The 22,367-nt window shown below is 43.9% G+C and overlaps 1 long non-coding RNA gene across 31 annotated transcripts in view; it reads left to right on the forward strand.

Moving 5' to 3' along the window:
• Positions 1-22,367, forward strand: part of LOC307181269 — a 1,277,915-nt gene that overhangs the window by 683,242 nt on the left and 572,306 nt on the right. The window contains exon 8 of one of the 31 annotated variants that reach the window (XR_013826291.1): positions 10,726-10,775. The exons of 29 other annotated variants lie outside the window; for them this stretch is intronic. This is a non-coding gene — a long non-coding RNA (uncharacterized lncRNA). Of the gene's footprint in view, positions 1-1,255; positions 1,293-10,725; positions 10,776-22,367 lie in introns of those variants that run through there. One more of the 31 variants, XR_013826292.1, reaches the window with a different exon arrangement.

Genomic DNA, 22,367 nt, shown 5'->3' on the forward strand with positions numbered 1-22,367 from the left:
CAGCATAACAAGGCTCCCAGTTCTCCATGGCCTGTCCTGCCTTTCTGGATTTTACACTTTTTTCAGATGGCCCTTTTGACCGGGGGGAAGTGAGACTTCATTGTAGTGCAGATTTCCTTTGCAAGCTTGCTTGGTTGGCCAAAAAGGGCGTATGCGTTTTTTCCTGAATATATTCAGGAAAAAACGCATACGCCCTTTTTGGCCAAGTGCATCATTGTGGACGTTCTGCCTCTTTTCCTATGCTTTCAATGCAATTCCAGTCTACCTCCTGAAATCGGTTTCCTGCAATTCTGCCCCGCTTTCAAGTCCTCTTGGCAGCCTTACTTCAGTCTATTTTTGGACGATAGCTGTCATTTATAACTCTGCAGGTTTGTGAATTACAGTGCCCCTGAGCTCCTTTCTTCAACTCGCTTTCTTGTGACCTGGCCGCAACACCGCAGGATGGCTTCAGGCCCTAATCTGGTTCCGGCACGGCACGCTGAGCCTTTGGTTATTTCCTCTTCCTGGTGGGAAATGAGAGTTAAATTTGCCCGTCCAGACACCTCCAGCTAGCCTCTCATTGGTTCTCGCTATTCCTGTTCATCTTCCGCAGAAATTGCAAACTGGGCCAAACAGGAGGTTAAAGGGACTGACTCTCCAAGTCGGGAGAGTGTTAGTAAAGCGTCTGGAATGTTGCACCCGAGTACCAGGGTACGAAAACTGAGACATATTTGAACACGTCTCCCGATCACATGGTTGATCATACTCTAGGTTCCACATGCATGTTTTAGCTGAAGGAAGAATACCTTAAACCTGGGTAGTTGAAACCCGTGGAATGGGTACCATGCAATATGACTTCAAAGGGTCTTCATTTGCTCACCGAACCTCTCCAATCCTATCACTGCTGCGTTTATGCCCCTGTACACATGCTTGATTCTCTTTCGGAGACATAGCAATCCATAGGTTTTAAGATACTTACTAGTCAGGTACATTCTTAGGCGTTTAATATGCGGTGTTGAGTCCATTTCATTGAGCAAGGAGTAGCTCTTGTCTATTCCATATTTGACTTAAGGAACTTTATCTGTGCTCATTTCAATCTCTGGTTTTATGCAGCACCCCAACTCACCTTTACCCTTAAGCAAGCATAAGTTGGTTTTCTAAATTTGAGACCCTGTTCTGTTCTGTAATTCAGTTCCTGTGTAGCCAAGTTTACATTCCGTGTATTACTGATATCTTATGATGTTTCTTTTTCTGTGTGACTTACTTCAGTTAGAAGAATCATACCTGAATCCACTCATTGTGCTGCTAAGGGCCTGATGACACAGATTTCATTGCTGAGTGATATTGCTTTGTAAGTACATACCACAACTTCTTTATCCATTTTTCACTTTCTGCGATGTTGAACTTGTACTGTAAACGAGGTTCTTGTAAACAGAGCCGTTCCAAACTTTGGGGTGGCTGTGTCTTTTTGATTTTAATTTCCCTAAGCTATAGGACCATAAGTGGAAGTGCCCTAGGTTCTGTTGCTTTGTTTTTTAGATGTTTCAGGAAACACCATACACTTCTCCTGAGTGGTTGTTGGCAATTTACATCCCGCCCATCAGCATAACAAGGCTCCCAGTTCTCCATGGCCTGTCCTGCCTTTCTGGATTTTACACTTTTTTCAGATGGCCCTTTTGACCGGGGGGAAGTGAGACTTCATTGTAGTGCAGATTTCCTTTGCAAGCTTGCTTGGTTGGCCAAAAAGGGCGTATGCGTTTTTTCCTGAATATATTCAGGAAAAAACGCATACGCCCTTTTTGGCCAAGTGCATCATTGTGGACGTTCTGCCTCTTTTCCTATGCTTTCAATGCAATTCCAGTCTACCTCCTGAAATCGGTTTCCTGCAATTCTGCCCCGCTTTCAAGTCCTCTTGGCAGCCTTACTTCAGTCTATTTTTGGACGATAGCTGTCATTTATAACTCTGCAGGTTTGTGAATTACAGTGCCCCTGAGCTCCTTTCTTCAACTCGCTTTCTTGTGACCTGGCCGCAACACCGCAGGATGGCTTCAGGCCCTAATCTGGTTCCGGCACGGCACGCTGAGCCTTTGGTTATTTCCTCTTCCTGGTGGGAAATGAGAGTTAAATTTGCCCGTCCAGACACCTCCAGCTAGCCTCTCATTGGTTCTCGCTATTCCTGTTCATCTTCCGCAGAAATTGCAAACTGGGCCAAACAGGAGGTTAAAGGCGCTGACTCTCCAAGTGGGGAGAGTGTTAGTAAAGCGTCTGGAATGTTGCACCCGAGTACCAGGGGAGGAAAACTGAGACATATTTGAACACGTCTCCCGTTCACATGGTTGATCATACTTGGGTTCCACATGCATGTTTTAGCTGAAGGAAGAATACCTTAAACCTGGAGAGTTAAGACCCGTGTAATGGGTACCATGCAATATGACTTCAAAGGGTCTTCATTTGCTCACCGAACCTCTCCAATCCTATCACTGCTGCGTTTATGCCCCTGTACACATGCTTGATTCTCTTTCGGAGACATAGCAATCCATAGGTTTTTAAGATACTTACTAGTCAGGTACATTCTTAGGCGTTTAATATGCGGTGTTGAGTCCATTTCATTGAGCAAGGAGTAGCTCTTGTCTATTCCATATTTGACTTAAGGAACTTTATCTGTGCTCATTTCAATCTCTGGTTTTATGCAGCACCCCAACTCACCTTTACCCTTAAGCAAGCATAAGTTGGTTTTCTAAATTTGAGACCCTGTTCTGTTCTGTAATTCAGTTCCTGTGTAGCCAAGTTTACATTCCGTGTATTACTGATATCTTATGATGTTTCTTTTTCTGTGTGACTTACTTCAGTTAGAATCATCATACCTGAATCCACTCATTGTGCTGCTAAGGGCCTGATGACACAGATTTCATTGCTGAGTGATATTGCTTTGTAAGTAAATACCACAACTTCTTTATCCATTTTTCACTTTCTGCGATGTTGAACTTGTACTGTAAACGAGGTTCTTGTAAACAGAGCCGTTCCAAACTTTGGGGTGGCTGTGTCTTTTTGATTTTAATTTCCCTAAGCTATAGGACCATAAGTGGAAGTGCCCTAGGTTCTGTTGCTTTGTTTTTTAGATGTTTCAGGAAACACCATACACTTCTCCCAAGTGGTTGTTGGCAATTTACATCCCGCCCATCAGCATAACAAGGCTCCCAGTTCTCCAAGGCCTGTCCTGCCTTTCTGGATTTTACACTTTTTTCAGATGGCCCTTTTGACCGGGGGGAAGTGAGACTTCATTGTAGTGCAGATTTCCTTTGCAAGCTTGCTTGGTTGGCCAAAAAGGGCGTATGCGTTTTTTCCTGAATATATTCAGGAAAAAACGCATACGCCCTTTTTGGCCAAGTGCATCATTGTGGACGTTCTGCCTCTTTTCCTATGCTTTCAATGCAATTCCAGTCTACCTCCTGAAATCGGTTTCCTGCAATGCTGCCCCGCTTTCAAGTCCTCTTGGCAGCCTTACTTCAGTATATTTTTGGACGATAGCTGTCATTTATAACTCTGCAGGTTTGTGAATTACAGTGCCCCTGAGCTCCTTTGTTCAACTCGCTTTCTTTTGAGCTGGCCGCAACACCGCAGGATGGCTTCAGGCCCTAATCTGGTTCCGGTACGGCACGCTGAACCTTTGGTTATTTCCTCTTCCTGGTGGGAAATGAGAGTTAAATTTGCCCGTCCAGACACCTCCAGCTAGCCTCTCATTGGTTCTCGCTATTCCTGTTCATCTTCCGCAGAAATTGCAAACTGGGCCAAACAGGAGGTTAAAGGCGCTGACTCTCCAAGTGGGGAGAGTGTTAGTAAAGCGTCTGGAATGTTGCACCCGAGTACCAGGGGAGGAAAACTGAGACATATTTGAACACGTCTCCCGTTCACATGGTTGATCATACTTGGGTTCCACATGCATGTTTTAGCTGAAGGAAGAATACCTTAAACCTGGAGAGTTAAGACCCGTGTAATGGGTACCATGCAATATGACTTCAAAGGGTCTTCATTTGCTCACCGAACCTCTCCAATCCTATCACTGCTGCGTTTATGCCCCTGTACACATGCTTGATTCTCTTTTGGAGACATAGCAATCCATAGGTTTTAAGATACTTACTAGTCAGGAACATTCTTAGGCGTTTAATATGGGGTGTTGAGTCCATTTCGTTGAGCAAGGAGTAGCTCTTGTCTATTCCATATTTGGCTTAAGGAACTTTATCTGTGCTCATTTCAATCTCTGGTTTTATGCAGCACCCCAACTCACCTTTACCCTTAAGCAAGCATAAGTTGGTTTTCTAAATTTGAGACCCTGTTCTGTTCTGTAATTCAGTTCCTGTGTAGGCAAGTTTACATTCCGTGTATTAGTGATATCTTATGATGTTTCTTTTTCTGTGTGACTTATTTCAGTTAGAATCATCATACCTTAATCCACTCATTGCGATGCTAAGGGCCTGATGACATAGATTTCATTGCTGAGTGATATTGCTTTGTAAGTGAATACCACAACTTCTTTATCCATTTTTCACTTTCTGCGATGTTGAACTTGTACTGTAAACGAGGTTCTTGTAAACAGAGCCGTTCCAAACTTTGGGGTGGCTGTGTCTTTTTGATTTTAATTTCCCTAAGCTATAGGACCATAAGTGGAAGTGCCCTAGGCTCTGTTGCTTTGTTTTTTAGATGTTTCAGGAAACACCATACACTTCTCCCAAGTGTCTGTTGGCAATTTACATCCCGCCCATCAGCATAACAAGGCTCCCAGTTCTCAATGGCCTGTTGCCTTTCTGGATTTTACACTTTTTTCAGATGGCCCTTTTGACCGGGGGGAAGTGAGACTTCATTGTAGTGCAGATTTCCTTTGCAAGCTTGCTTGGTTGGCCAAAAAGGGCGTATGCGTTTTTTCCTGAATATATTCAGGAAAAAACGCATACGCCCTTTTTGGCCAAGTGCATCATTGTGGACGTTCTGCCTCTTTTCCTATGCTTTCAATGCAATTCCAGTCTACCTCCTGAAATCGGTTTCCTGCAATTCTGCCCCGCTTTCAAGTCCTCTTGGCAGCCTTACTTCAGTCTATTTTTGGACGATAGCTGTCATTTATAACTCTGCAGGTTTGTGAATTACAGTGCCCCTGAGCTCCTTTCTTCAACTCGCTTTCTTGTGACCTGGCCGCAACACCGCAGGATGGCTTCAGGCCCTAATCTGGTTCCGGCCCGGCATGCTGAGCCTTTGGTTAATTCCTCTTCCTGGTGGGAAATGAGAGTTAAATTTGCCCGTCCAGACACCTCCAGCTAGCCTCTCATTGGTTCTCGCTATTCCTGTTCATCTTCCGCAGAAATTGCAAACTGGGCCAAACAGGAGGTTAAAGGGAATGACTCTCCAAGTCGGGAGAGTGTTAGTAAAGCGTCTGGAATGTTGCACCCGAGTACCAGGGGAGGAAAACTGAGACATATTTGAACACGTCTCCCGTTCACATGGTTGATCATACTCTGGGTTCCACATGCATGTTTTAGCTGAAGGAAGAATACCTTAAACCTGGAGAGTTGAGACCCGTGTAATGGGTACCATGCAATATAATTTCAAAGGGTCTTCATTTGCTCACCGAACCTCTCCAATCCTATCACTGCTGTGTTTATTCCCCAGTACACACGCTTGATTCTCTTTTGGAGACATAGCAATCCATAGGTTTTAAGATACTTACTAGTCAGGTACATTCTTAGGGGTTTAATATGGGGTTTTGAGTCCATTTCGTTGAGCAAGGAGTAGCTCTTGTCTATTCCATATTTGACTTAAGGAACTTTATCTGTGCTCATTTCAATCTCTGGTTTTATGCAGCACCCCAACTCACCTTTACCCTTAAGCAAGCATAAGTTGGTTTTCTAAATTTGAGACCCTGTTCTGTTCTGTAATTCAGTTCCTGTGTAGCCAAGTTTACATTCCGTGTATTACTGATATCTTATGATGTTTCTTTTTCTGTGTGACTTATTTCAGTTAGAATCATCATACCTGAATCCACTCATTGTGATGCTAAGGGCCTGATGACATAGAATTCATTGCTGAGTGATATTGCTTTGTAAGTAAATACCACAACTTCTTTATCCATTTTTCACTTTCTGCGATGTTGAACTTGTACTGTAAACGAGGTTCTTGTAAACAGAGGCGTCCCAAACTTTGGGGTGGCTGTGTCTTTTTGATGTTAATTTCCCTAATCTATAGGACCATAAGTGGCAGTGCCTTAGGCTCTGTTGCTTTGTTTTTTAGATGTTTCAGGAAACACCATACACTTCTCCAGAGTGTCTGTTGGCAATTTACATCCCGCCCATCAGCATAACAAGGCTCCCAGTTCTCCATGGCCTGTCCTGCCTTTCTGGATTTTACACTTTTTTCAGATGGCCCTTTTGACCGGGGGGAAGTGAGACTTCATTGTAGTGCAGATTTCCTTTGCAAGCTTGCTTGGTTGGCCAAAAAGGGCGTATGTGTTTTTTCCTGAATATATTCAGGAAAAAACGCATACGCCCTTTTTGGCCAAGTGCATCATTGTGGACGTTCTGCCTCTTTTCCTATGCTTTCAATGCAATTCCAGTCTACCTCCTGAAATCGGTTTCCTGCAATTCTGCCCCACTTTCAAGTCCTCTTGGCAGCCTTACTTCAGTCTATTTTTGGACGATAGCTGTCATTTATAACTCTGCAGGTTTGTGAATTACAGTGCCCCTGAGCTCCTTTCTTCAACTCGCTTTCTTGTGAGCTGGCCGCAACACCGCAGGATGGCTTCAGGCCCTAATCTGGTTCCGGCACGGCACGCTGAGCCTTTGGTTATTTCCTCTTCCTGGTGGGAAATGAGAGTTAAATTTGCCCGTCCAGACACCTCCAGCTAGTCTCTCATTGGTTCTCGCTATTCCTGTTCATCTTCCGCAGAAATTGCAAACTGGGCCAAACAGGAGGTTAAAGGGACTGACTCTCCAAGTCGGGAGAGTGTTAGTAAAGCGTCTGGAATGTTGCACCCGAGTACCAGGGTACGAAAACTGAGACATATTTGAACACGTCTCCCGATCACATGGTTGATCATACTCTAGGTTCCACATGCATGTTTTAGCTGAAGGAAGAATACCTTAAACCTGGGTAGTTGAAACCCGTGGAATGGGTACCATGCAATATGACTTCAAAGGGTCTTCATTTGCTCACCGAACCTCTCCAATCCTATCACTGCTGCGTTTATGCCCCTGTACACATGCTTGATTCTCTTTCGGAGACATAGCAATCCATAGGTTTTAAGATACTTACTAGTCAGGTACATTCTTAGGCGTTTAATATGCGGTGTTGAGTCCATTTCGTTGAGCAAGGAGTAGCTCTTGTCTATTCCATATTTGACTTAAGGAACTTTATCTGTGCTCATTTCAATCTCTGGTTTTATGCAACACCCCAACTCACCTTTCCCCTTAAGCAAGCATAAGTTGGTTTTCTAAATTTGAGTCCCTGTTCTGTTCTGTAATTCAGTTCCTGTGTAGCCAAGTTTACATTCCGTGTATTACTGATATCTTATGATGTTTCTTTTTCTGTGTGACTTACTTCAGTTAGAATCATCATACCTGAATCCACTCATTGTGCTGCTACGGGTCTGATGACACAGATTTCATTGCTGAGTGATATTGCTTTGTAAGTAAATACCACAACTTCTTTCTCCATTTTTCACTTTCTGCGATGTTGAACTTGTACTGTAAACGAGGTTCTTGTAAACAGAGCCGTTCCAAACTTTGGGGTGGCTGTGTCTTTTTGATTTTAATTTCCCTAAGCTATAGGACCATAAGTGGAAGTGCCCTAGGTTCTGTTGCTTTGTTTTTTAGATGTTTCAGGAAACACCATACACTTCTCCCGAGTGGTTGTTGGCAATTTACATCCCGCCCATCAGCATAACAAGGCTCCCAGTTCTCCATGGCCTGTCCTGCCTTTCTGGATTTTACACTTTTTTCAGATGGCCCTTTTGACCGGGGGGAAGTGAGACTTCATTGTAGTGCAGATTTCCTTTGCAAGCTTGCTTGGTTGGCCAAAAAGGGCGTATGCGTTTTTTCCTGAATATATTCAGGAAAAAACGCATACGCCCTTTTTGGCCAAGTGCATCATTGTGGACGTTCTGCCTCTTTTCCTATGCTTTCAATGCAATTCCAGTCTACCTCCTGAAATCGGTTTCCTGCAATTCTGCCCCGCTTTCAAGTCCTCTTGGCAGCCTTACTTCAGTGTAATTTTGGACGATAGCTGTCATTTATAACTCTGCAGGTTTGTGAATTACAGTGCCCCTGAGCTCCTTTGTTCAACTCGCTTTCTTTTGAGCTGGCCGCAACACCGCAGGATGGCTTCAGGCCCTAATCTGGTTCCGGTACGGCACGCTGAGCCTTTGGTTATTTCCTCTTCCTGGTGGGAAATGAGAGTTAAATTTGCCCGTCCAGACACCTCCAGCTAGCCTCTCATTGGTTCTCGCTATTCCTGTTCATCTTCCGCAGAAATTGCAAACTGGGCCAAACAGGAGGTTAAAGGCGCTGACTCTCCAAGTGGGGAGAGTGTTAGTAAAGCGTCTGGAATGTTGCACCCGAGTACCAGGGGAGGAAAACTGAGACATATTTGAAGACGTCTCCCGTTCACATGGTTGATCATACTCTGGGTTCCACATGCATGTTTTAGCTGAAGGAAGAATACCTTAAACCTGGGTAGTTGAAACCCGTGGAATGGGTACCATGCAATATGACTTCAAAGGGTCTTCATTTGCTCACCGAACCTCTCCAATCCTATCACTGCTGCGTTTATTCCCCTGTACAGACGCTTGATTCTCTTTTGGAGACATAGCAATCCATAGGTTTTAAGATACTTACTAGTCAGGTACATTCTTAGGGGTTTAATATGGGGTTTTGAGTCCATTTCGTTGAGCAAGGAGTAGCTCTTGTCTATATCATATTTGGCTTAAGGAACTTTATCTGTGCTCATTTCAATCTCTGGTTTTATGCAGCACCCCAACTCACCTTTCCCCTTAAGCAAGCATAAGTTGGTTTTCTAAATTTGAGACCCTGTTCTGTTCTGTAATTCAGTTCCTGTGTAGCCAAGTTTACATTCCGTGTATTACTGATATCTTATGATGTTTCTTTTTCTGTGTGACTTATTTCAGTTAGAATCATCATACCTGAATCCACTCATTGTGCTGCTAAGGGCCTGATGACACAGATTTCATTGCTGAGTGATATTGCTTTGTAAGTAAATACCACAACTTCTTTATCCATTTTTCACTTTCTGCGATGTTGAACTTGTACTGTAAACGAGGTTCTTGTAAACAGAGGCGTCCCATACTTTTGGGTGGCTGTGTCTTTTTGATTTTAATTTCCCTAAGCTATAGGACCATAAGTGGAAATGCCCTAGGTTCTGTTGCTTTGTTTTTTAGATGTTTCAGGAAACACCATACACTTCTCCCAAGTGGTTGTTGGCAATTTACATCCCGCCCATCAGCATAACAAGGCTCCCAGTTCTCCATGGCCTGTCCTGCCTTTCTGGATTTTACACTTTTTTCAGATGGCCCTTTTGACCGGGGGGAAGTGAGACTTCATTGTAGTGCAGATTTCCTTTGCAAGCTTGCTTGGTTGGCCAAAAAGTGCGTATGCGTTTTTTCCTGAATATATTCAGGAAAAAACGCATACGCCCTTTTTGGCCAAGTGCATCATTGTGGACGTTCTGCCTCTTTTCCTATGCTTTCAATGCAATTCCAGTCTACCTCCTGAAATTGGTTTCCTGCAATTCTGCCCCGCTTTCAAGTCCTCTTGGCAGCCTTACTTCAGTCTATTTTTGGACGATAGCTGTCATTTATAACTCTGCAGGTTTGTGAATTACAGTGCCCCTGAGCTCCTTTCTTCAACTCGCTTTCTTGTGACCTGGCCGCAACACCGCAGGATGTCTTCAGGACCTAATCTGGTTCCGGCACGGCACGCTGAGCCTTTGGTTAATTCCTCTTCCTGGTGGGAAATGAGAGTTAAATTTGCCCGTCCAGACACCTCCAGCTAGCCTCTCATTGGTTCTCGCTATTCCTGTTCATCTTCCGCAGAAATTGCAAACTGGGCCAAACAGGAGGTTAAAGGGACTGACTCTCCAAGTCGGGAGAGTGTTAGTAAAGCGTCTGGAATGTTGCACCCGAGTACCAGGGTACGAAAACTGAGACATATTTGAACACGTCTCCCGATCACATGGTTGATCATACTCTAGGTTCCACATGCATGTTTTAGCTGAAGGAAGAATACCTTAAACCTGGGTAGTTGAAACCCGTGGAATGGGTACCATGCAATATGACTTCAAAGGGTCTTCATTTGCTCACCGAACCTCTCCAATCCTATCACTGCTGCGTTTATGCCCCTGTACACATGCTTGATTCTCTTTTGGAGACATAGCAATCCATAGGTTTTAAGATACTTACTAGTCAGGAACATTCTTACGCGTTTAATATGGGGTGTTGAGTCCATTTCGTTGAGCAAGGAGTAGCTCTTGTCTATTCCATATTTGGCTTAAGGAACTTTATCTGTGCTCATTTCAATCTCTGGTTTTATGCAGCACCCCAACTCACCTTTACCCTTAAGCAAGCATAAGTTGGTTTTCTAAATTTGAGACCCTGTTCTGTTCTGTAATTCAGTTCCTGTGTAGGCAAGTTTACATTCCGTGTATTAGTGATATCTTATGATGTTTCTTTTTCTGTGTGACTTACTTCAGTTAGAATCATCATACCTGAATCCACTCATTGCGATGCTAAGGGCCTGATGACATAGATTTCATTGCTGAGTGATATTGCTTTGTAAGTGAATACCACAACTTCTTTATCCATTTTTCACTTTCTGCGATGTTGAACTTGTACTGTAAACGAGGTTCTTGTAAACAGAGCCGTTCCAAACTTTGGGGTGGCTGTGTCTTTTTGATTTTAATTTCCCTAAGCTATAGGACCATAAGTGGAAGTGCCCTAGGCTCTGTTGCTTTGTTTTTTAGATGTTTCAGGAAACACCATACACTTCTCCCAAGTGTCTGTTGGCAATTTACATCCCGCCCATCAGCATAACAAGGCTCCCAGTTCTCAATGGCCTGTTGCCTTTCTGGATTTTACACTTTTTTCAGATGGCCCTTTTGACCGGGGGGAAGTGAGACTTCATTGTAGTGCAGATTTCCTTTGCAAGCTTGCTTGGTTGGCCAAAAAGGGCGTATGCGTTTTTTCCTGAATATATTCAGGAAAAAACGCATACGCCCTTTTTGGCCAAGTGCATCATTGTGGACGTTCTGCCTCTTTTCCTATGCTTTCAATGCAATTCCAGTCTACCTCCTGAAATCGGTTTCCTGCAATTCTGCCCCGCTTTCAAGTCCTCTTGGCAGCCTTACTTCAGTCTATTTTTGGACGATAGCTGTCATTTATAACTCTGCAGGTTTGTGAATTACAGTGCCCCTGAACTCCTTTCTTCAAATCGCTTTCTTGTGACCTGGCCGCAACACCGCAGGATGGCTTCAGGCCCTAATCTGGTTCCGGCCTGGCATGCTGAGCCTTTGGTTAATTCCTCTTCCTGGTGGGAAATGAGAGTTAAATTTGCCCGTCCAGACACCTCCAGCTAGCCTCTCATTGGTTCTCGCTATTCCTGTTCATCTTCCGCAGAAATTGCAAACTGGGCCAAACAGGAGGTTAAAGGGACTGACTCTCCAAGTCGGGAGAGTGTTAGTAAAGCGTCTGGAATGTTGCACCCGAGTACCAGGGGAGGAAAACTGAGACATATTTGAACACGTCTCCCGTTCACATGGTTGATCATACTCTGGGTTCCACATGCATGTTTTAGCTGAAGGAAGAATACCTTAAACCTGGAGAGTTGAGACCCGTGTAATGGGTACCATGCAATATAACTTCAAAGGGTCTTCATTTGCTCACCGAACCTCTCCAATCCTATCACTGCTGTGTTTATTCCCCTGTACAGACGCTTGATTCTCTTTTGGAGACATAGCAATCCATAGGTTTTAAGATACTTACTAGTCAGGTACATTCTTAGGGGTTTAATATGGGGTTTTGAGTCCATTTCGTTGAGCAAGGAGTAGCTCTTGTCTATTCCATATTTGGCTTAAGGAACTTTATCTGTGCTCATTTCAATCTCTGGTTTTATGCAGCACCCCAACTCACCTTTCCCCTTAAGCAAGCATAAGTTGGTTTTCTAAAGTTGAGACCCTGTTCTGTTCTGTAATTCAGTTCCTGTGTAGCCAAGTTTACATTCCGTGTATTACTGATATCTTATGATGTTTCTTTTTCTGTGTGACTTATTTCAGTTAGAATCATCATACCTGAATCCACTCATTGTGATGCTAAGGGCCTGATGACATAGAATTCATTGTTGAGTGATATTGCTTTGTAAGTAAATACCACAACTTCTTTATCCATTTTTCACTTTCTGCGATGTTGAACTTGTACTGTAAACGAGGTTCTTGTAAACAGAGGCGTCCCAAACTTTGGGGTGGCTGTGTCTTTTTGATTTTAATTTCCCTAAGCTATAGGACCATAAGTGGCAGTGCCCTAGGCTCTGTTGCTTTGTTTTTTAGATGTTTCAGGAAACACCATACACTTCTCCCGAGTGTCTGTTGGCAATTTACATCCCGCCCATCAGCATAACAAGGCTCCCAGTTCTCCATGGCCTGTCCTGCCTTTCTGGATTTTACACTTTTTTCAGATGGCCCTTTTGACCGGGGGGAAGTGAGACTTCATTGTAGTGCAGATTTCCTTTGCAAGCTTGCTTGGTTGGCCAAAAAGGGCGTATGCGTTTTTTCCTGAATATATTCAGGAAAAAACGCATACGCCCTTTTTGGCCAAGTGCATCATTGTGGACGTTCTTCCTCTTTTCCTATGCTTTCAATGCAATTCCAGTCTACCTCCTGAAATCGGTTTCCTGCAATTCTGCCCCGCTTTCAAGTCCTCTTGGCAGCCTTACTTCAGTCTATTTTTGGACGATAGCTGTCATTTATAACTCTGCAGGTTTGTGAATTACAGTGCCCCTGAGCTCCTTTCTTCAACTCGCTTTCTTGTGACCTGGCCGCAACACCGCAGGATGGCTTCAGGCCCTAATCTGGTTCCGGCCCGGCATGCTGAGCCTTTGGTTAATTCCTCTTCCTGGTGGGAAATGAGAGTTAAATTTGCCCGTCCAGACACCTCCAGCTAGCCTCTCATTGGTTCTCGCTATTCCTGTTCATCTTCCACAGAAATTGCAAACTGGGCCAAACAGGAGGTTAAAGGGACTGACTCTCCAAGTGGGGAGAGTGTTAGTAAAGCGTCTGGAATGTTGCACCCGAGTACCAGGGGAGGAAAACTGAGACATATTTGAACACGTCTCCCGATCACATGGTTGATCATACTCTAGGTTCCACATGCATGTTTTAGCTGAAGGAAGAATACCTTAAACCTGGGTAGTTGAAACCCGTGGAATGGGTACCATGTAATATGACTTCAAAGGGTCTTCATTTGCTCACCGCACCTCTCCAATCCTATCACTGCTGCGTTTATGCCCCTGTACACACGCTTGATTCTCTTTTGGAGACATAGCAATCCATAGGTTTTAAGATACTTACTAGTCAGGTACATTCTTAGGCGTTTAATATGGGGTGTTGAGTCCATTTCGTTGAGCAAGGAGTAGCTCTTGTCTATTCCATATTTGGCTTAAGGAACTTTATCTGTGCTCATTTCAATCTCTGGTTTTATGCAGCACCCCAACTCACGTTTCCACTTAAGCAAACATAAGTTGGTTTTCTAAATTTGAGACCCTGTTCTGTTCTGTAATTCAGTTCCTGTGTAGCCAAGTTTACATTCCGTGTATTAGTGATATCTTATGATGTTTCTTTTTCTGTGTGACTTATTTCAGTTAGAATCATCGTACCTGAATCCACTCATTGTGCTGCTAAGGGCCTGATGACATAGATTTCATTGCTGAGTGATATTGCTTTGTAAGTAAATACCACAACTTCTTTATCCATTTTTCACTTTCTGCGATGTTGAACTTGTGCTGTAAACGAGGTTCTTGTAAACAGAGCCGTCCCAAACTTTGGGGTGGCTGTGTCTTTTTGAATTTAATTTCCCTAAGCTATAGGACCATAAGTGGAAGTGCCCTAGGTTCTGTTGCTTTGTTTTTGACATGTTTCAGGAAACACCATACACTTCTCCCGAGTGGTTGTTGGCAATTTACATCCCGCCCATCAGCATAACAAGGCTCCCAGTTCTCCATGGCCTGTCCTGCCTTTCTGGATTTTACACTTTTTTCAGATGGCCCTTTTGACCGGGGGGAAGTGAGACTTCATTGTAGTGCAGATTTCCTTTGCAAGCTTGCTTGGTTGGCCAAAAAGGGCGTATGCGTTTTTTCCTGAATATATTCAGGAAAAAACGCATACGCCCTTTTTGGCCAAGTGCATCATTGTGGACGTTCTGCTTCTTTTCCTATGCTTTCAATGCAATTCCAGTCTACCTCCTGAAATTGGTTTCCTGCAATTCTGCCCCGCTTTCAAGTCCTCTTGGCAGCCTTACTTCAGTCTATTTTTGGACGATAGCTGTCATTTATAACTCTGCAGGTTTGTGAATTACAGTGCCCCTGAGCTCCTTTCTTCAACTCGCTTTCTTTTGAGCTGGCCGCAACACCGCAGGATGGCTTCAGGCCCTAATCTGGTTCCGGCACGGCACGCTGAGCCTTTGGTTATTTCCTCTTCCTGGTGGGAAATGAGAGTTAAATTTGCCCGACCAGACACCTCCAGCTAGCCTCTCATTGGTTCTCGCTATTCCTGTTCATCTTCCGCAGAAATTGCAAACTGGGCCAAACAGGAGGTTAAAGGCGCTGACTCTCCAAGTCGGGAGAGTGTTAGTAAAGCGTCTGGAATGTTGCACCCGAGTACCAGGGGAGGAAAACTGAGACATATTTGAACACGTCTCCCGTTCACATGGTTGATCATACTTGGGTTCCACATGCATGTTTTAGCTGAAGGAAGAATACCTTAAACCTGGAGAGTTAAGACCCGTGTAATGGGTACCATGCAATATGACTTCAAAGGGTCTTCATTTGCTCACCGAACCTCTCCAATCCTATCACTGCTGCGTTTATGCCCCTGTACACATGCTTGATTCTCTTTCGGAGACATAGCAATCCATAGGTTTTAAGATACTTACTAGTCAGGTACATTCTTAGGCGTTTAATATGCGGTGTTGAGTCCATTTCGTTGAGCAAGGAGTAGCTCTTGTCTATTCCATATTTGGCTTAAGGAACTTTATCTGTGCTCATTTCAATCTCTGGTTTTATGCAGCACCCCAACTCACCTTTACCCTTAAGCAAGCATAAGTTGGTTTTCTAAATTTGAGACCCTGTTCTGTTCTGTAATTCAGTTCCTGTGTAGCCAAGTTTACATTCCGTGTATTACTGATATCTTATGATGTTTCTTTTTCTGTGTGACTTACTTCAGTTAGAATCATCATACCTGAATCCACTCATTGTGCTGCTAAGGGCCTGATGACACAGATTTCATTGCTGAGTGATATTGCTTTGTAAGTAAATACCACATCTTCTTTATCCATTTTTCACTTTCTGCGATGTTGAACTTGTACTGTAAACGAGTTTCTTGTAAACAGAGGCGTCCCAAACTTTGGGGTGGCTGTGTCTTTTTGATTTTAATTTCCCTAAGCTATAGGACCATAAGTGGAAGTGCCCTAGGCTCTGTTGCTTTGTTTTTTAGATGTTTCAGGAAACACCATACACTTCTCCCAAGTGTCTGTTGGCAATTTACATCCCGCCCATGAGCATAACAAGGCTCCCAGTTCTCCATGGCCTGTCCTGCCTTTCTGGATTTTACACTTTTTTCAGATGGCCCTTTTGACCGGGGGGAAGTGAGACTTCATTGTAGTGCAGATTTCCTTTGCAAGCTTGCTTGGTTGGCCAAAAAGGACGTATGCGTTTTTTCCTGAATATATTCAGGAAAAAACGCATACGTCCTTTTTGGCCAAGTGCATCATTGTGGACGTTCTGCCTCTTTTCCTATGCTTGCAATGCAATTCCAGTCTACCTCCTGAAATCGGTTTCCTGCAATTCTGCCCCGCTTTCAAGTCCTCTTGGCAGCCTTACTTCAGTATATTTTTGGACGATAGCTGTCATTTATAACTCTGCAGGTTTGTGAATTACAGTGCCCCTGAGCTCCTTTCTTCAACTCGCTTTCTTGTGACCTGGCCGCAACACCGCAGGATGGCTTCAGGCCCTAATCTGGTTCCGGCATGGCACGCTGAGCCTTTGGTTAATTCCTCTTCCTGGTGGGAAATGAGAGTTAAATTTGCCCGTCCAGACACCTCCAGCTAGCCTCTCATTGGTTCTCGCTATTCCTGTTCATCTTCCGCAGAAATTGCAAACTGGGCCAAACAGGAGGTTAAAGGGACTGACTCTCCAAGTGGGGAGAGTGTTAGTAAAGCGTCTGGAATGTTGCACCCGAGTACCAGGGGAGGAAAACTGAGACATATTTGAACACGTCTCCCGATCACATGGTTGATCATACTCTAGGTTCCATATGCATGTTTTAGCTGAAGGAAGAATACCTTAAACCTGGGTAGTTGAAACCCGTGGAATGGGTACCATGAAATATGACTTCAAAGGGTCTTCATTTGCTCACCGAACCTCTCCAATCCTATCACTGCTGCGTTTATGCCCCTGTACACATGCTTGATTCTCTTTCGGAGACATAGCAATCCATAGATTTTAAGATACTTACTAGTCAGGTACATTCTTAGGCGTTTAATATGGGGTGTTGAGTCCATTTCGTTGAGCAAGGAGTAGCTCTTGTCTATTCCATATTTGGCTTAAGGAACTTTATCTGTGCTCATTTCAATCTCTGGTTTTATGCAGCACCCCAACTCACCTTTACCCTTAAGCAAGCATAAGTTGGTTTTCTAAATTTGAGACCCTGTTCTGTTCTGTAATTCAGTTCCTGTGTAGCCAAGTTTACATTCCGTGTATTACTGATATCTTATGATGTTTCTTTTTCTGTGTGACTTACTTCAGTTAGAATCATCATACCTGAATCCACTCATTGTGCTGCTAAGGGCCTGATGACACAGATTTCATTGCTGAGTGATATTGCTTTGTAAGTAAATACCACAACTTCTTTATCCATTTTTCACTTTCTGCGATGTTGAACTTGTACTGTAAACGAGGTTCTTGTAAACAGAGCCGTTCCAAACTTTGGGGTGGCTGTGTCTTTTTGATTTTAATTTCCCTAAGCTATAGGACCATAAGTGGAAGTGCCCTAGGTTCTGTTGCTTTGTTTTTTAGATGTTTCAGGAAACACCATACACTTCTCCCGAGTGGTTGTTGGCAATTTACATGCCGCCCGTCAGCATAACAAGGCTCCCAGTTCTCCATGGCCTGTCCTGCCTTTCTGGATTTTACACTTTATTCAGATGGCCCTTTTGACCGGGGGGAAGTGAGACTTCATTGTAGTGCAGATTTCCTTTGCAAGCTTGCTTGGTTGGCCAAAAAGGGCGTATGCGTTTTTTCCTGAATATATTCAGGAAAAAACGCATATGCCCTTTTTGGCCAAGTGCATCATTGTGGACGTTCTGCCTCTTTTCCTATGCTTTCAATGCAATTCCAGTCTACCTCCTGAAATCGGTTTCCTGCAATTCTGCCCCGCTTTCAAGTCCTCTTGGCAGCCTTGCTTCAGTCTATTTTTGGACGATAGCTGTCATTTATAACTCTGCAGGTTTGTGAATTACAGTGCCCCTGAGCTCCTTTCTTCAACTCGCTTTCTTGTGACCTGGCCGCAACACCACAGGATGGCTTCAGGCCCTAATCTGGTTCCGGTACGGCACGCTGAGCCTTTGGTTATTTCCTCTTCCTGGTGGGAAATGAGAGTTAAATTTGCCCGTCCAGACACCTCCAGCTAGCCTCTCATTGGTTCTCGCTATTCCTGTTCATCTTCCGCAGAAATTGCAAACTGGGCCAAACAGGAGGTTAAAGGCGCTGACTCTCCAAGTGGGGAGAGTGTTAGTAAAGCGTCTGGAATGTTGCACCCGAGTACCAGGGGAGGAAAACTGAGACATATTTGAACACGTCTCCCGTTCACATGGTTGATCATACTTGGGTTCCACATGCATGTTTTAGCTGAAGGAAGAATACCTTAAACCTGGAGAGTTGAGACCCGTGGAATGGGTACCATGCAATATGACTTCAAAGGGTCTTCATTTGCTCACCGAACCTCTCCAATCCTATCACTGCTGCGTTTATGCCCCTGTACACACGCTTGGTTCTCTTTCGGAGACATAGCAATCCATAGGTTTTAAGATACTTACTAGTCAGGTACATTCTTAGGCGTTTAATATGGGGTGTTGAGTCCATTTCGTTGAGCAAGGAGTAGCTCTTGTCTATTCCATATTTGGCTTAAGGAACTTTATGTGTGCTCATTTCAATCTCTGGTTTTATGCAGCACCCCAACTCACCTTTCCCCTTAAGCAAGCATAAGTTGGTTTTCTAAATTTGAGACCCTGTTCTGTTTTGGAATGCAGTTCCTGTGTAGCCAAGTTTACATTCCGTGTATTAGTGATATCTTATGATGTTTCTTTTTCTGTGTGACTTATTTCAGTTAGAATCATCGTACCTGAATCCACTCATTATGCTGCTACGGGCCTGATGACATAGATTTCATTGCTGAGTGATACTGCATTGTACGTAAGTACCACAAGTTCTTTATCCATTTTTCACTTTCTGTGATATTGAACTTGTACGGTAAACGAGGTTCTTGTAAATGGAGGCGTCCCAAACTTTGGGGTGGCTGTGTCTTTTTGATTTTAATTTCCCTAAGCTATAGGACCATAAGTGGAAGTGCCCTAGGCTCTGTTGCTTTGTTTTTTAGATGTTTCAGGAAACACCATACACTTCTCCCGAGTGTCTGTTGGCAATTTACATCCCGCCCATCAGCATAACAAGGCTCCCAGTTCTCCATGGCCTGTCCTGCCTTTCTGGATTTTACACATTTTTCAGATGGCCCTTTTGACCGGGGGGAAGTGAGACTTCATTGTAGTGCAGATTTCCTTTGCAAGCTTGCTTGGTTGGCCAAAAAGGGCGTATGCGTTTTTTCCTGAATATATTCAGGAAAAAACGCATACGCCCTTTTTGGCCAAGTGCATCATTGTGGACGTTCTGCCTCTTTTCCTATGCTTTCAATGCAATTCCAGTCTACCTCCTGAAATCGGTTTCCTGCAATTCTGCCCCGCTTTCAAGTCCTCTTGGCAGCCTTACTTCAGTCTATTTTTGGACGATAGCTGTCATTTATAACTCTGCAGGTTTGTGAATTACAGTGCCCCTGAGCTCCTTTCTTCAACTCGCTTTCTTGTGACCTGGCCGCAACACCGCAGGATGGCTTCAGGCCCTAATCTGGTTCCGGCACGGCACGCTGAGCCTTTGGTTATTTCCTCTTCCTGGTGGGAAATGAGAGTTAAATTTGCCCGTCCAGACACCTCCAGCTAGTCTCTCATTGTTTCTCGCTATTCCTGTTCATCTTCCGCAGAAATTGCAAACTGGGCCAAACAGGAGGTTAAAGGGACTGACTCTCCAAGTGGGGAGAGTGTTAGTAAAGCGTCTGGAATGTTGCACCCGAGTACCAGGGGAGGAAAACTGAGACATATTTGAACACGTCTCCCGTTCACATGGTTGATCATACTTGGGTTCCACATGCATGTCTTAGCTGAAGGAAGAATACCTTAAACCTGGAGAGTTGAGACCCGTGGAATGGGTACCATGCAATATGACTTCAAAGGGTCTTCATTTGCTCACCGAACCTCTCCAATCCTATCACTGCTGCGTTTATTCCCCTGTACACACGCTTGGTTCTCTTTTGGAGACATAGCAATCCATAGGTTTTAAGATACTTACTAGTCAGGTACATTCTTAGGCGTTTAATATGGGGTGTTGAGTCCATTTCGTTGAGCAAGGAGTAGCTCTTGTCTATTCCATATTTGGCTTAAGGAACTTTATGTGTGCTCATTTCAATCTCTGGTTTTATGCAGCACCCCAACTCACCTTTCCCCTTAAGCAAGCATAAGTTGGTTTTCTAAATTTGAGACCCTGTTCTGTTTTGGAATGCAGTTCCTGTGTAGCCAAGTTTACATTCCGTGTATTAGTGATATCTTATGATGTTTCTTTTTCTGTGTGACTTATTTCAGTTAGAATCATCGTACCTGAATCCACTCATTATGCTGCTACGGGCCTGATGACATAGATTTCATTGCTGAGTGATACTGCATTGTACGTAAGTACCACAAGTTCTTTATCCATTTTTCACTTTCTGTGATATTGAACTTGTACGGTAAACGAGGTTCTTTTAAATGGAGGCGTCCCAAACTTTGGGGTGGCTGTGTCTTTTTGATTTTAATTTCCCTAAGCTATAGGACCATAAGTGGAAGTGCCCTAGGCTCTGTTGCTTTGTTTTTTAGATGTTTCAGGAAACACCATACACTTCTCCCGAGTGTCTGTTGGCAATTTACATCCCGCCCATCAGCATAACAAGGCTCCCAGTTCTCCATGGCCTGTCCTGCCTTTCTGGATTTTACACTTTTTTCAGATGGCCCTTTTGACCGGGGGGAAGTGAGACTTCATTGTAGTGCAGATTTCCTTTGCAAGCTTGCTTGGTTGGCCAAAAAGGGCGTATGCGTTTTTTCCTGAATATATTCAGGAAAAAACGCATACGCCCTTTTTGGCCAAGTGCATCATTGTGGACGTTCTGCCTCTTTTCCTATGCTTTCAATGCAATTGCAGTCTACCTCCTGAAATCGGTTTCCTGCAATTCTGCCCCGCTTTCAAGTCCTCTTGGCAGCCTTACTTCAGTCTATTTTTGGACGATAGCTGTCATTTATAACTCTGCAGGTTTGTGAATTACAGTGCCCCTGAGCTCCTTTCTTCAACTCACTTTCTTGTGACCTGGCCGCAACACCGCAGGATGGCTTCAGGCCCTAATCTGGTTCCGGCACGGCATGCTGAGCCTTTGGTTAATTCCTCTTCCTGGTGGGAAATGAGAGTTAAATTTGCCCGTCCAGACACCTCCAGCTAGCCTCTCATTGGTTCTCGCTATTCCTGTTCATCTTCCGCAGAAATTGCAAACTGGGCCAAACAGGAGGTTAAAGGCGCTGACTCTCCAAGTGGGGAGAGTGTTAGTTAAGCGTCTGGAATGTTGCACCCGAGTACCAGGGGAGGAAAACTGAGACATATTTGAACACGTCTCCCGTTCACATGGTTGATCATACTTGGGTTCCACATGCATGTTTTAGCTGAAGGAAGAATACCTTAAACCTGGAGAGTTGAGACCCGTGTAATGGGTACCATGCAATATGACTTCAAAGGGTCTTCATTTGCTCACCGAACCTCTCCAATCCTATCACTGCTGCGTTTATGCCCCTGTACACATGCTTGATTCTCTTTTGGAGACATAGCAATCCATAGGTTTTACGATACTTACTAGTCAGGTACATTCTTAGGCGTTTAATATGCGGTGTTGAGTCCATTTCGTTGAGCAAGGAGTAGCTCTTGTCTATTCCATATTTGACTTAAGGAACTTTATCTGTGCTCATTTCAATCTCTGGTTTTATGCAGCACCCCAACTCACCTTTACCCTTAAGCAAGCATAAGTTGGTTTTCTAAATTTGAGACCCTGTTCTGTTCTGTAATTCAGTTCCTGTGTAGCCAAGTTTACATTCCGTGTATTACTGATATCTTATGATGTTTCTTTTTCTGTGTGACTTATTTCAGTTAGAATCATCACACCTGAATCCACTCATTGTGCTGCTAAGGGCCTGATGACACAAATTTCATTGCTGAGTGATATTGCTTTGTAAGTAAATACCACAACTTCTTTATCCATTTTTCACTTTCTGCGATGTTGAACTTGTACTGTAAACGAGGTTCTTGTAAACAGAGCCGTTCCAAACTTTGGGGTGGCTGTGTCTTTTTGATTTTAATTTCCCTAAGCTATAGGACCATAAGTGGAAGTGCCCTAGGTTCTGTTGCTTTGTTTTTTAGATGTTTCAGGAAACACCATACACTTCTCCCGAGTGTCTGTTGGCAATTTACATCCCGCCCATCAGCATAACAAGGCTCCCAGTTCTCAATGGCCTGTTGCCTTTCTGGATTTTACACTTTTTTCAGATGGCCCTTTTGACCGGGGGGAAGTGAGACTTCATTGTAGTGCAGATTTCCTTTGCAAGCTTGCTTGGTTGGCCAAAAAGGGCGTATGCGTTTTTTCCTGAATATATTCAAGAAAAAACGCATACGCCCTTTTTGGCCAAGTGCATCATTGTGGACGTTCTGCCTCTTTTCCTATGCTTTCAATGCAATTTC

Source organism: Stenella coeruleoalba (assembly GCF_951394435.1).
Source record: "Stenella coeruleoalba genome assembly, contig: scaffold_62, whole genome shotgun sequence".
NCBI classification, from domain to species: domain Eukaryota; kingdom Metazoa; phylum Chordata; class Mammalia; order Artiodactyla; family Delphinidae; genus Stenella; species Stenella coeruleoalba.